General features: G+C 32.6%; 1 protein-coding gene across 2 annotated transcripts in view; it reads left to right on the top strand.

Moving 5' to 3' along the window:
• The window catches only part of LOC124538730, a 77264-nt gene that overhangs the window by 23905 nt on the left and 38278 nt on the right, over nucleotides 1-15081 (top strand). For both annotated transcript variants that reach the window (XM_047115899.1, XM_047115900.1), the window contains exon 2: nucleotides 12333-12426. The gene's annotated coding sequence lies outside the window, so the exon portion shown is untranslated. The remainder of the gene's footprint in view (nucleotides 1-12332; nucleotides 12427-15081) is intronic.

Below are 15081 nucleotides of genomic sequence, written 5' to 3'. Positions count from 1 at the left end.
GGTCGAAGGGCCCGGTTATCTCGTCACGATCATCTTACAATGTATCGTTTGGACCAGTGGGATACAGTATTATAATTAGATTGATTGCTCTTAAAATAATAATAAAAAAATAAATATTGGACAACATCACATACATTACAATGATCCCAATGTAAGTAGCTAAAGCACTTGTGTTATGGAAAATCAGAAGTAGCGTCGGTACCACAAACACCCAGACCCAAGACAACATAGAAAACCAATGAACTTTTTCTACATCGACTCGGCCGGCAATCAAATTCCGGGCCTCGGAGTGACGTTCCCATGAAAACCGGTGTATACACTACTCGATCATGGAGGTGGTCCAATTTCTTAGGGTTTAAGCTGCATCATTGGTACCGCTATACAAACCCCGAGCCGCAAGCGACTCGCCTAGCTTTTGTGAATGGCCCAGCTGGAAATGTTCCCTAATTTATATAAACAAGTGTGTCTAATAATGACACTATATAACTGGCTTACTCTGTTAATTTATAAGATTGTCAACAATTTCAAATTACGAATAATTAATAAAAATTAGTTACGTACCTTTTTTGTTTCGTGGGAAAGTCACATACTCTTATACGCGATTCATACGTCACGAGGGGATCGTCCGTGCCAAGTGCTCCGACTAAAAACCAGCGGTACCCTCTGTCTCTTGGGACGTCACAGGATCGCTTGCATAAGCTATTTGTTTTGTATAAATAAAAGTAACAATTTACCAAATAATCTTAGGATGGTCACAAGTTTAAACAACGATATTCTTACAGATTCATTTACTAACACTATTTTCGTATTTATAAAATAAAATAAATAACAAAACACTGCCGCCGTGTTCGATTTCTTAACATTTTTTTTCTTACCGGCCAGTATCAGACATTCGGCCATTATTAAACGTGAACGTCAATCGACTTATTTTTATTTATTATAAATTAGATTATTCCAATAAATTATAGTTATACAATGTGTAAAAAAATAACTCTAAGAGACAATAATAGAGGTTATGTAATCCAAGTCATTATCTGCACAATTAGAATTTTCATTATTTCTTAAAAAATAATGACTTGAATTATTAATGAATGTAGTTGACGTATGTGAAAAAAAAAATTCTTTCGTATCTTTTTTAATGAATAGCACCTTGAACGCGAAGCAAGTGGAAAGTCGTTATCGACAGAAAAAAAAACTGTTATTTTCTCTGATTTTACAGTTTCTAATATTTTTATATTCCATTTATAGATCGATTTAAAATCTTACTCAAACATAGATAGATAGTAAGCTCTATACTACACACTTATAACTTAAGTTTAACCTTTCAACATTTAATACTTCGTTTCAAGAAACTCAGTACTTGCCTTCTCTTTCATTTGACCCGTCGAGGTCAGTGGGACCAATAGCAATAACTCATTTAAAAAAAAGAACATATTATAATAAAAAAAAAGATTACAATATGAATGAATGTCATGTAATGCATCCTTAGGAATAATTTTGTAATGGTAAGACTAAACGTTTTTATACTTACACCTTTTATAAAATGCGAGCTTCCCTTTCTGGCTCCGTACGTAAAAATAAGGGTCTGTATAGAATGCTAACAAAGAAAAATATACAAAGACCAAATTTTATCTTACTGTTAACAGCACACCAATGTTTCCTCACAATCAAAAAGGATTAATGATTTAACGTAGTTTGTTTATTGACATTTTTTTTAAAGTATAAAAAATCAGTAGCCTTTCTACTACATTGAAGTAAATATTAGGCTAACGAACGCCACTCCAGCTAGACAAAGTATTTACTAACGATTCGAGGCACAGTGCCAAAAAGCTGACAGCGTTTTTCCTGCGGATAACGTAGATTATTTTGTATTAGCATAAACTATGTGATGTTATATAACATATACTAAATATAATCTCAATAATATAAGTAATATACATGGAAATTCGAGTAATAAAAACAATTTATAAGTCTTAATAAAATTATACATTATTTTTTTTACTTGAATTTCTATACGAACGTTGAAATATTACTTAATGATTTTTTTGTGATATGTTTTTAGATGTCGTACATACAGTTGACAATTTGAGTTTAATAAATTGTATAACCAAGTCAATTTTTCCACTGTTTTTCAAAAACTAAAACAGTGGTATAATTCGTGCTCATTGGTACTTACTTACTTACTTGTCATACGTATAATCTATTCCTATTCCTGGAGGATCTAAAATGGGAACTTTTAAACTGAATTAACACATATATTATAATATTTATAGTCTTTTCTGTAGAAGTTATCCAAATAATTAGGCGTTAAATCAAGAGGATATAAAAAAAGTGATTGTATATGTAATATCGATATATTACATATACAATCACTTTTTTTATATCTTTTAGCTATTAGCAAGAGGAAGTGTCAGTTTGCGAATATATTTACGGCGTTTTATCCTCACTAATTAGTAGTTTAATTTAAAGAAATTGGTGAAACTCGGATTCGAACTCGCGTCATTCTGTTAAGCTCCCGATGAAATGTTCTATTTACTTTGAAATCTCGGGTTTACACCAATCGCTGACCTAATTCCATGATACAGATATGAGCGTCGCGCCGTCTGTTGTTTTGACATTCCTAAATAAACTTGCTCCAATATATTTGGAATATTAAACACGGAGGGAAAACGAACATTCTCTTAAAATCAATAAGGGTTACTTCTTATTTCAGTAACACTACATTGAAATTGGATGTTACAATTTATTTTTATAAAATTTATTTATTTTTATTTTTAATTTTTCAACATTTAGGGCAAAAATGTCTTTTCTGCAACTTTTCCTTCAAGTATAATCTTTCCCCTAAGAAAAGATATAAAACTCCGTTGATATGTTACAAATGTACTACAATAAAAGCCTTAATTCCGATTTTTAATTTAATTGTATTATATAAACATATTGTTAAACTAGAATCAACTACGACAAAAGCAAAACTGTAAGTCTCTGCTTGTATATGAACATTATGTTAAGTAAGGTACTTGGAAGGCTGTACGAACTGGGTATCGCGTCACGATGGCTACATAACGTGCGTTTTGTCGGCGCCGAGTCGACGTGACGGCTCCAACGGGCTAGGGTTGCCTACTTTATTAATAAGTATAGTTCATAATTGTCAAAAATTCATAATTATAAAAGTTGTAAAGTAAAGTAACAGCCTGTAAATTTCCCACTGCTGGGCTAATGGCCTCCTCTCCCATTAAGGAGTGGGCTTGGAACATATTTCAATGTTCCAATGCGGGTTGAAGGAACGCACATGTTTCAGAATTTGAATGAAATTAGACACATGCAAGTTTCCTCGAGTGTTTTTCCCCACCACCGAGAACGAGATGAATTATAAACACAAATTAAGCACATATATATAGTGGTGCTTGCCTGGGCTTGAACCCGAAATCATCGGTTAAGATGCACGTGTTCTAACCACTAGGCTAACTCGGCTCAGAAAAGTTGTATTTTAATTTATTATTAAGTTCCTTGCCGATTCTTCGTTGTAGAATTTGAATTTCGAACCGTTGATAACTTAGGACAATTAATTAAAATGACGTTTCAAAAATGCTTGTGATAACATTAATTGATAGACTTTACAATGTAATTCGTTCTTTACAATAAAACGTTCAGACACTTAATAGTTCAACAAATATAAATTCAATGATATGAGTCAACCGACTAAAAGAAAAAGGTGTCTGGTTAACAATAAGCTCAGAATGTTCAAATTGCATTACATTACAACTCGAATGTTTTGTTAATATTATTTTTTTATGGTATAGGTTGGCGGACGAGCATATGGGCCACCTGATGGAAAGTGGTCACCATCACCCATAGACAATGACACTGTAAGATATATTACATTACATCGTCAATGTGCCACCAACCTTGGGAACTAAGATGTTATGTTCCTTGTGCCTGTAGTTACACTGGCTCACTCACCCTTCAAACCGGAACACAACAATACTGAGTACTGTTATTTGGCGGTAGAATAACTAATGAGTGGGTGGTACCTACCCAGACGGGCTTGCACCTTTGTGGCTAGGGCTTTCCCTACCTCCAAGTAAAATGTGTATTTTGTGGTGTATTTTCATCTTAAATGTGTAAAACATTTAGGATGAAAATACACCTTGAATTGATTTTGATTGAAATTTTTAATTTTTTGGATTGATAGTTAGCTCATGATTTTGATTTTTGTGGTAATTTTATCATCACTGCACATATACTAGAAATGCTATGAACCTTGGGAATTACGTAAGGCATAAGCAACCTTTTAAATGGAAAAAAACTATACTGAGTAGTGCTATTTGGCGGTAGAGTTAATCAGTAATAATGAGTGAGTGAACCCGTAAATCTAAGGGATAAAAATATAAGGGATGTACTATCCTTTGTTTTTGAAATTAGTCATCTACCATACTCTCCTTTCACACACAGATAAAGCACTACAAAAAGATTTTTATATTTAGAATGTGACAACCCTAGCTGGCTGTTGAGAGTGAGTCAGGCCCTAACCTTACTGTCGCATGCTAATAAAGCCATAAAGTTGTTTGTGATAAAATTAACTGTATTATATAATATTATAAAAGTAAAAGTTGTTTTTCTGGCTCCCGTATTTATAAAAAAAATATTTTTGTTTTTTTTTTTTTTAATATTAGTAGAGTATATTGGAAAGTCTTAATATATGCCATAATTTAATTTGATCTATGATTCAAAACAAAACATTAAAAACTGAAAGTATAACACTATTAAATGTACTAAAAAATACTTTATTTTTTTTTTAAACGAAGAATTTTTAATCAAAACTTTCATTGTTAGAAATGTGTGCCATAAGATATAATAAGTTTTGTTTAAGGAATGAAGCAATACGTCAAATTATTTAAGAAATTACTAATATTTCTATTTATTCCTACTTTTACCTACATCATTTGTGTTAGGACTCTGGGTGACATTTGGGGTCAGGGTATTTAGCTTCAAACATTGTTATGAGAGGTTCAAAGATCCCAGAAAGAAATTATTTTTCCAATAATAAAATTCCGCAGACATTTTTAACTTTGCCGTTTCGTAAATTCAAATCGTTTATAAAAAATACGTTGGTAAAAAAGGAAAATTATTTAAAGAATTAATACCTGTTGACACTCAAGCAGGATACATTACATACCTATATAATTGTATTTAACTAATATTTTATACTATTAAATATATATATATACTAATAAAAGCGGTGAATTTACTTTCCGAATCGGTGGTAGCTTCACTTAATTGTTAAATGACGATTGAAAAATGCTTGTAAAAGCCGACTTGAATAAAGTTGATTTTGATATAATAAATATAATCAATTTATATATTTAGTCTTGTAGATATTTTCAACAAGTAAGATGTATCACAAAAGTAACAAATATTGCGATCACCACACATGCCAAGAGTGCTTAGACGCCTCAATTCACTGTTGCTTTCGATACAGAGCCGCTAGCATTCTTGGCAACCATCTTACACTGACTTTTGATATGCCATTTCTAATAAATCTAGGTTAATAGTATATAATATTTATTGTAAAAATATGTTGCATTATTCCCTGTTAAAAAATATTATTACTATATTCTTGACTTTTGACTTTTGACGATTGACTTCAGTCTTATAGGCGAGCCGCGCCATTCTACGTTATATTAATAAATGATTATCAAAATAAACTTAACAAATATAATATTTCATGGAACTTGTTTATGTTGTTACATCTTATAAGCATGAGCGAAACTCACACATACAAATATATGCCGGTATTAATTCGTAAATGAATAGATCAATATATCGAGAAAAAAAGTAGTGAAGTGTGCGTTCTTCAAGTTAATGCGAAATGTTTGTGCAAGGGATTTTTGTTTTCTAGAATGTTTGAAGAGAAGTCAGTCTACATATACAATAGATAAGTCACAGTAATCTATATATTTTTGATACATTGTGAGAGCTCATAGTAATACCATATTTAATAATAATAATATACTTTATTGTACACCACAGTAACAGAGTAATTTAACAATAAAAATGAAATATATAGAAAATAAAATGAGATGCACAATAAGGCGGTCTTATCGCTAGGTAGCGATTTCTACCAGACAACCTTATGGGCTTAAAAACACAGTCTTCATTTCAGTGAAGGGTGGTGTCACATGTTATATATATAATGTTTAATGTACCTATATTAAATAATAATTATCATATAATATACATACACATATTCATACAAAAATATATAAATATATACTTACTTACATACTTACATACATACATACATACATAGATACATACATACATACATACATACATAGATACTTACATACATACATTCAAAATGCTATATCAAATATTAAAAGTATTGTCACCATAAGACAATGCCAGGAAATGGTCTTTCACAAGCTTTTTAAAAATTGATAGATTTTTTGCTTGTTTAATACACAGAGGCAATGCATTCCATAATTGTACAGTTTTTACAGTGAAAGATTTTTTATAAAATTTTGTACAGTGAGATGGAATTCTAAGTGTTAAGTTATCTGGGTACATATTTCAAAGTGTTCTACAAATAAAAATGACATCCAAATATCTTGTAATATTTTTTTCTGAAAGACTCAAAAAGCTTTCGGGCTTTCAAAAGAACTATTACAAGACATTTCAATAAACGCACTTAAAATGCACCATGCGATGAAAACAGTGAAGCGGAGAATCCCTTAGCACGGTATAAATGACGCTATGGGATCTGTTTTATTCAATCAAAAATAAATAGCTTTGCTTCTGTTTTAACATCATTATTATGATACCTTAAAGGTTAATCTTCATTTTACCCTTGTGAAGTTAGGACGGGTCGCTTGTTAAATAAACATGTTCGCCAGGATGTAGCGTTAAATTTTAATTAACTTTCTGTAGCGTGTTTATAAATCGCGGTTAAAGGCTCTTGTGACTCGTGGGCCACTTCGAGTAATTAAGGTAATTCAACCTTATAACACTTAAGTAGGTTTATGTGACTCATTTCTACGAATACTGAATACGTTTTTTGAGTTGCTTCTTTCTGGGTAAATATTTATTCATCAGAGTTATTAAGACTGACTTCGCGCATTAAGATTTAATATCAACTTTTGACTTTTTCTTAGTGAGTTTTTGTTTATTGTCAAAGGGTTGGACCTTTTTTATACGTTCCGGGTAGGCATATGACTCCTCTCCACCTTGTGGTAAGTGGTAAGTGGATGTAACAGTCCAAATGCGAAGACCACCAGTACATTCTGTAAGAATGAGCTGCACTTGTCGCCCTCACCATGCCCGCAAGGTGCCTCACGCACCCACTAAGGCACCCAGGTTATAAGAGGACTTGGTTTTTGTGAAATCTGGTGGCAATTCACGCATGTATTCAACTGTCAAACAACAATCCAATAGTGTAGTTGTTGGCGGTAGTGTTGTACTTCGATTTAAAGGGTGAGAGAGCCAGTGTAACAAGCAAAATAGACACAACAGTTGCAAAGATCGCTGCAGCAATTATGATGTAAGACTTGCTTAATATTTTTAACAGTCTAAGCGTAGTGACCACATACCGTCAAAGTAAGAAATTTAATTGCCCTTAAAATATAAATGGACACTAAATGTTTTCATCATTGAGGTTACTTGCTTATCTGTTATTTTATCCATAAAAAGTATTACGAGGAAAATTGGCATTAACTATGTAAAAACAAGTGACCTTCACAAATAAATCTGCGCGATCTTCACAATCAGAGGAGCTTGAGACTCAATTGCTTTGTGTTATCAATACTAGCGAAATGAAGACGTAATTAACCCAATTATACATTATGCAGCATTGGTTTAATGTTTTACGGCGCTAATGTCTTTGTCGATGGTGACAATTTACCATCATATAGCCCATTTGTTCGACGGTCTATTAATTCGTAATAAAAAAACCATGTACCAAAATGCTAGTCAAGTCGTTTAAGTACTTAATGTGTGTTTCTAATTCATCTCTTACTCAGCGGTGAAGGAAACTCGTAAGGAAATATGTATGTATTGAAGCACCTTGGGTAACAGATAGGGCGTGACTTTGGGGTCGTGGTCGCGTTTGAGGCCCTTACGTGTCCTATATCAGATGGCCCTGAGAAGGTCGGCAGCTGCGATGGCCTCTTGCAGTGTATTCTAGTAGATTTAGTGGGGTGATCTTAGCCCCGCGATAAGAGCACTGTTCAGCATAGCAAAAGCAATAAAAATAAAAGTAAAGTAACAGCTTGTAAATTTCCTACTGCTGGGTTAAGGCCTCCTCTTCCATTAAGGAGAGGGTTTGGAACATATTCCATCACGCTGTTACAATGCGGGTTGGTGGAATGCACTTGTGGCAGATTTTCAATGAAATGACGAGATTAATTATAAACACAAATTAAGCACATATATATATATATATATATATATATATATATATATATATATATATATATATATATATATATATATATATATATATATATACTGGTGCTAGCCTGGGTTTGAACCCGAAATCTTCGATTAAGATGCACGCGTTCTAACCATGGGGCCATCTCAGCACTTCAGCATAGCATTGCGTAGAAAGAGCAATGGGTGCGTTGTATCGAGACGTTTCCGTAGCCTCTTATGCGTATCAAGGATTACAGAGGTTTTAGTGGATATGAATCCCAAATAACCTGGATTATTTTCGGGAATCCGGATATTTGAAGTCTGAGACACATAACTGGAAATTGGATTGTCACACACAAAACGATATTAATTGATCACCCAAAATATGCACATTTAATACTAGCTTGTTTTATAATGTAACTATATTTCCCAAACGTAATGAGAACAGTTGTTATGTATTTTTTATGGTATAGGTTGGCGGACGAGCATATGGGCCACCTGGTGGTAAGTTGTCACCATCACCCATAGACAATGACGCTGCAAGAAATATTAACTATTTCTTACATCATCAATTTGCCACCAACCTTGGGAACTAAGATGTTATGTCCCTTGTGACTGGCTCACTCACCCTTCAAACCGGAACACAACAATACTGAGTACTGTTATTTGGCGGTAGAATAATTGATGAGTGGGTGCTACCTACCCAGACGGGCTTGCACAAAGCCCTACCACCAATTAAAATACGTTATGTTAGTTTATTTCGTGTCGAAAGTAAACTGTAAAATGGTTTTGTATTGCGTGTTAGAATACATGCAACAATTTTAATAATACGCTTATATTAAATGGCTTTTATTGCTTCACGTGCTTTTGTTTTCATGGCCCGTAAATTCTTGTTGAGTCACAGAATACATTGAGTCTTATAATTGAAACAAAGTACTTCATTGTGACCACATTTCGCAGACTTATACCGTGAAAATAAAACCACTTAAACTACAATAACACATGTACAATGTGTTAATATTTGCAACGTATAAAACATAGTCTGTATCGAAAGTAATGGAAAACTTTCATATCAAGTGAATAGTAATCTGTATTAGGGATTTTTGAATAAACAAAATCAATTAAACGAAACATACTTCTGCAGACATTTTTAACTCTGCCGTTTCGTAAATTCAAATCCTTTGTAAAAAATACATTGGAAGAAAAAGCATATTATTCGATACAACATTTTATAGATGATAAAAAAGCGTGGAGTTAATACCTGTTGACTTCCAAGCAGGATACATTAATTTAAATAATTGTATTTAACTAACATGCCTTTGTATTTTTTAAATATTAAAAAAGAGTAACTACTGAATTTCTTGCCGATTCTTCTCGGTAGAATCTACTTTCTGAACCGGTGGTAAATAATTTAATTGTAAAATGACGATTCAAAAGTGCTTTTAAAATCCTGCTTAAATAAAGTTTATTTTGATTTGATTTCATTTGATTTATAATAAGAGCTAATCTCACCTAAACTTACACCGCTACACAATATTAGCACGGTGTTTACCTTATTATATCTCATCACTAGCGACCCGCCCCGGCTTCGCTTGGGTGCAATGCTGATACTAAATATACTACAGAGTGTCTTCATATTATAGTCATTAGACAATACAAACTTGATGTTAGGGCTTTGTGCAAGTCCGTCTGGGTAGGTACCACCCACTCTTCAGTTATTCTACCGCCAAACAACAGTACTCAGTATTGTTGTGTTCCGGTTTGAAGGGTGAGTAAGCCAGTGTAACTACAGGCACAAGGGACATAATATCTTAGTTCCCAAGGTTACTGGCGCATTGACGATGTAAGGAATAGTTAATATTTCTTACAGCGTCATTGTCTATGGGTAATGGTGACCACTTACCATCAGATGGCCCATATACTCGTCCGCCAACCTATATAATAAAAAAAAAACTGCTATTTAATTCCGTTTAAATCTGTAATATCTTTGATAATATTAATTTAAAGTACGATTAAGAGATATTAAAAGATAGACATATAGTATCGCGGACTTTTTGAAGACCATTTGTAAGTGAACAATACTGTAGTACAATATTTTGATCTCGTAGAGTTCAGCTAGCGTTTAAAAATTTATCTATAAGTATATGAACCATTATCTGAATCAATCTATCTATTCATGCATGCATCAAAGTCCGTTGTGTAATTTTAAAGATCTAAGCATACATAGGGACAGACAGTGGTAAGCGACTTCGTTTTATACTATGTAATTATAATAATGATGATTATTAATACATATTTCTTGTCAATGTATTTTTGTCTCCGTCTCATAATTAAATTAAAATTTAAAAAATGTTGTACATGTTGCTGTGATTGACCTGGAAGTAGGTCTCAAGTCAATGACCTAGTGCACCTGTAACCAAAGGCTATGCACTTACAGCTGCATCTAGATCACTAGGTCAACACCCGAAGTTGTAAATATATTTTTTCTTATATTTCAAGGCTATAGAAATACATTTATTTCTAAGCCAATCATTCAAACAAATTTTATAAGTGTTGGTTATAAGCTTAGATTATCAATGCTTCGTATTAAAAATGGCGAATAAATGTTTAATTCGTGAAAGTAAATATTATGTTACCTACGAAAGTGATAAATAAATAAATAATAAATATGAGACAACATCACATACATTACTCTGATCCCAATGTAAGTAGCTAAAGCACTTGTGTTATGGAAAATCAAAAGTAATGACGGTACCACAAACACCCAGACCCAAGACAACATAGAAAACTAATGATAATCTACATTGACTTGGCCGGGAATCGAACCCGGGACCTCGGAGTGGCGTACCCATGAAAACCGGTGTACACACCACTCACCACAGAGGTTGCCGGAGAAAGTTGTATAATAATGAAATTCCAAAAAATATAGTGAATCTTTTTGAATTTTTTTATATAATACTAGCTGTGCTCGTGGGTGCGTTTGAATCAAACTGTTTTTATATAAAATTCTAAAACAAAAGTAGCCTATCTGCCGGAGAAAGTCTTGTCAAAATCGGTGCCAGAGATTAGCCAGACAGACCTAAAAATATTATTTTGATTAAAGTACCGAGTATACATCCAGACACTCCAATTTTATTATATGTAAAAACGACGAACAGCTCGATTTAAAGACCACTCAGCGCCATCTAGTGACCGAGAGACAAAACTTTGTTCAAGAAATTAATAATAATATACAATTCAATGTTATTTCAAATATGAAATAACTTTTACTATCTGACACATACCTAGTTTAGTGATCTTAGGATTGAATAGATTCTACAGATCCGGTTGATTATGACATGTGACAATATCTGCGTTTCATTGTCAATGCAAAAATCTTGAAGTACTTATAATAATGATTTAACAAGATTGTAATGAATTTTAAGCTACCGGTTTAGAATGTTGATTGTAACAAAACCTTCAAGACTTACTTACTTATTTTTTACAATGTCAATGTCTAAGGGTGGTGGTGACCACATACCATCAGGCGCCCATTTGTCTCCTACCTATTCTTTATAAACAAATCATGAGTTGGTTGTGCTGGCTATATGTTATATTTTACTGGACAGATGTAATGGCTCGAATGTTTATGTGATTGTATATCTGTTATTGTATTTAACAGTTAAAGATTTTTATTACATCATTAAAAAAAGTCATCATCACAATAAGTCTTTGTATATTGCTAACAAATTGTTTGTACATATAATGGCACCAAATTAAAAAGTTATTTAAAAAGTAATTAAGTAAACCAAAATAGCTTCTCTTGCCCCTAGAGTGAGTTTTGAAACATACTCATTAAGTCATGGTTTCTACGCTCAAATGAAAATAGTAAATTCTTCTGCAATTGCAATTGGTTATATTTCAATGAACTAAATAACTTCCAGGTGTTCGAGCAAGACACGCATCTCCAGCACTACGTGAAGCCCTTCGAGTTTTACGCGAAGCGTGGTCAGAGCCCCGAGCGCTGACAGACCGCTGGTGAGGAATTGAAGACAATTTAACAGATTTTTATCATCACTACACACACATGCACACACACATGAACACATACACGAACACGATTGCGCACACGTTCATATACACATACAAACACATAGAAAGACACATATAAACTCCAGATCGAGAAAATCATCGAAGATGAAAAGGGGAAACATAAATTAAATAAAAATATATAAAATTATGAATTTATTTAGATCTCTAGATATTTTTCTTGATTTGTTCCTTAATAATTTGTACATTGTTGATGATCAAAAATCAATTATAAAATAAAAAAATATAAATCTAGTGACCAGCGAAGCGGCCGGGTATAGCTAGTTAGTAATAAAATAATAACATAAACCGATTAATAGTAATAATTTGTTTAAGTATCTAAACCTTCAGATCAAGGTATATTAAGATATTTAAAAAATAACCTCAATTACATAACGTACAATATATATACAAAATTTTATACATCTACTTTTTAAATGACTATAATTAAGTTTAACTTCTTTGAATGTCTGGTAAGACTGATGTTTGCGAATATACAGGTCTTCATGCGAATCACAAAACAAAGCGAGCCTCTTAACCGCAACAGGAAACTATATCTCAGCTGTCTTGGAGTAGTATTTCATACTCGGCCTGAGCTACCGAATTACGTATAACACAAGTAACATGTTTATTTGTCTGTAACTTTACACTTACTTAAACCACTGAACGGTTTTAAATGAATTTAGTTATTAATTAAATGAAAGAATCGTTAAGGAATAAATTTAAAGTAATCAAGATTGTAACTGTTGCTTCTTAATATATATTCTGTAATGTTATGTATGTACGAAAAAATATTAATACTCATAGCATTGGTACAAGGAACAAACATAAATTTGTTACTCCTGTTACTCGACTGCATAGAGTCAGTAACTCCTTTGTGGGGCAATGTATACGGTTTTACAAGAGGATCCCAGAAAGCGTTCAAAATGCCTCTGTTGCCAAATTAAAAAAATATATTAAGGAACGCTTGTGTGCAAAAGGTTATTATACAATTAATGAGTTTATGATTGATAGCACACCTTGGGAATTAAACGATCGCCTCCTGGCTATTTCATTTCATTTAAAGTGTTTATATAATATAGGAGACAAAAAAACCCGCTGAGTTTCTTTTGCCGGTTCTTCTCAGGTCAGGGTATTTTCTTTTACGAACCGGTGGTACTGTTTCAATTGACCATCAATAATAAAAGGTTAATACTTCTATATTGAATAAAGCAATTTGAGTTTGAGTTTGAGTTTGAGTCCAGGACATTGACTATGTCAAGTTATATATGTAAAGTTAGTCAGCTGATTTTTGTTTGTTTTGATACTTGTTTACCGTTTATCTCATTATGCTGAAGATCTTGAATAACTTGGTTGTGTTAAAATATTTGTTTGAATAATAATTATATTGTTATTTACTTAATGGATTGGGTGTTATAAAACTCGTTAGGTACGCGTGTATGCTTCTTGTAATAGTCCTACACGGCTGGATCGATTTTGATGTTTATTTGTTTATTCGATGTTCTCAGACGGTTAAATTAAATTGGGTCTGGTAAGTATAATTACGATGAGAATAATAATTTTTAATAATCAATGAATTATTTCTATACTGTAATTATTATACATTAATGCCCGTAAGAAGGATTCGCGCATCTAGTATTATTATTGTATATACATATACGGATTACATTTGTAGTTTAATAATTATGCTACTATCAACAATATATATCTTAAATCTAAATAATTGAACTGAATTGGAATTGTATTTTACTAACTAATATAAAAAGGTTAAGCGTTCTGAATTAAAAAAAAAACTTGATTGAGAAAATTAATTATGTCTAGCGTTAATATATATCGATATTATTATGTCATGCTTAACAAAACGCATAAACATACTGACTATTTCATGGGAACCGTTCCTCGGAACCCACTCGCCGGTTATCCATAGTGCAAACCCAATAGCCAATCGTCTTAAAATAAAACAAAGTGTTCTATAAATAAACGTAGGAAATGAACAAATTGTATTGCAATCCGTGGGTTCCACATGTAGCTCTTGCGACATGCACGCCGCACATGCATGCATTAGTTCAAGAGCTGTAATTAAACACAACTCGTCTCGGGAATAGTGTTGTTCGAACGCTAGGGATGCACTTGATGTTTAAGATTTTTATTTACATCTTGATATAACATTTAAATTGAAATGTATGTACTGGCTGTGCGTTCATTCGCGTTTGAATTTAGCAAAACAGTTACATTTCAGTCAAAAATTTGACTGTGACATTAATTATTTATTAGGCAGCTTTTGTGATATTAATTGTCTTTGGCGAAGGCTGTACTTCTATGTAAAATTCTAAAATAAAAGCCTTACTAAATGTGGCCTATGTTACACCTTTTTACATAAGCGATCCAGTGAAAGTCCCGTCAAAATCAGTCCAGAGATCAGCTATATTATTTTGGTATATGTACTGTGCATGTATAAATATGCATCTATTAAAAATCGTTTATTTTAATATTAAATTACATATTTATTTTATAAAATCCGCCGACATCGTTCTTGTTCATATTTCTTATAATAAACCCGTCTTCGAAACATTCTGCATCGTATGTAATGAGTGTTTGTACATA

The sequence above is a fragment of the Vanessa cardui genome, chromosome 21 (genome assembly GCF_905220365.1).
Source record: "Vanessa cardui chromosome 21, ilVanCard2.1, whole genome shotgun sequence".
Classification (NCBI taxonomy): domain Eukaryota; kingdom Metazoa; phylum Arthropoda; class Insecta; order Lepidoptera; family Nymphalidae; genus Vanessa; species Vanessa cardui.
This window is presented reverse-complemented; position numbering and strand designations above follow the sequence as displayed.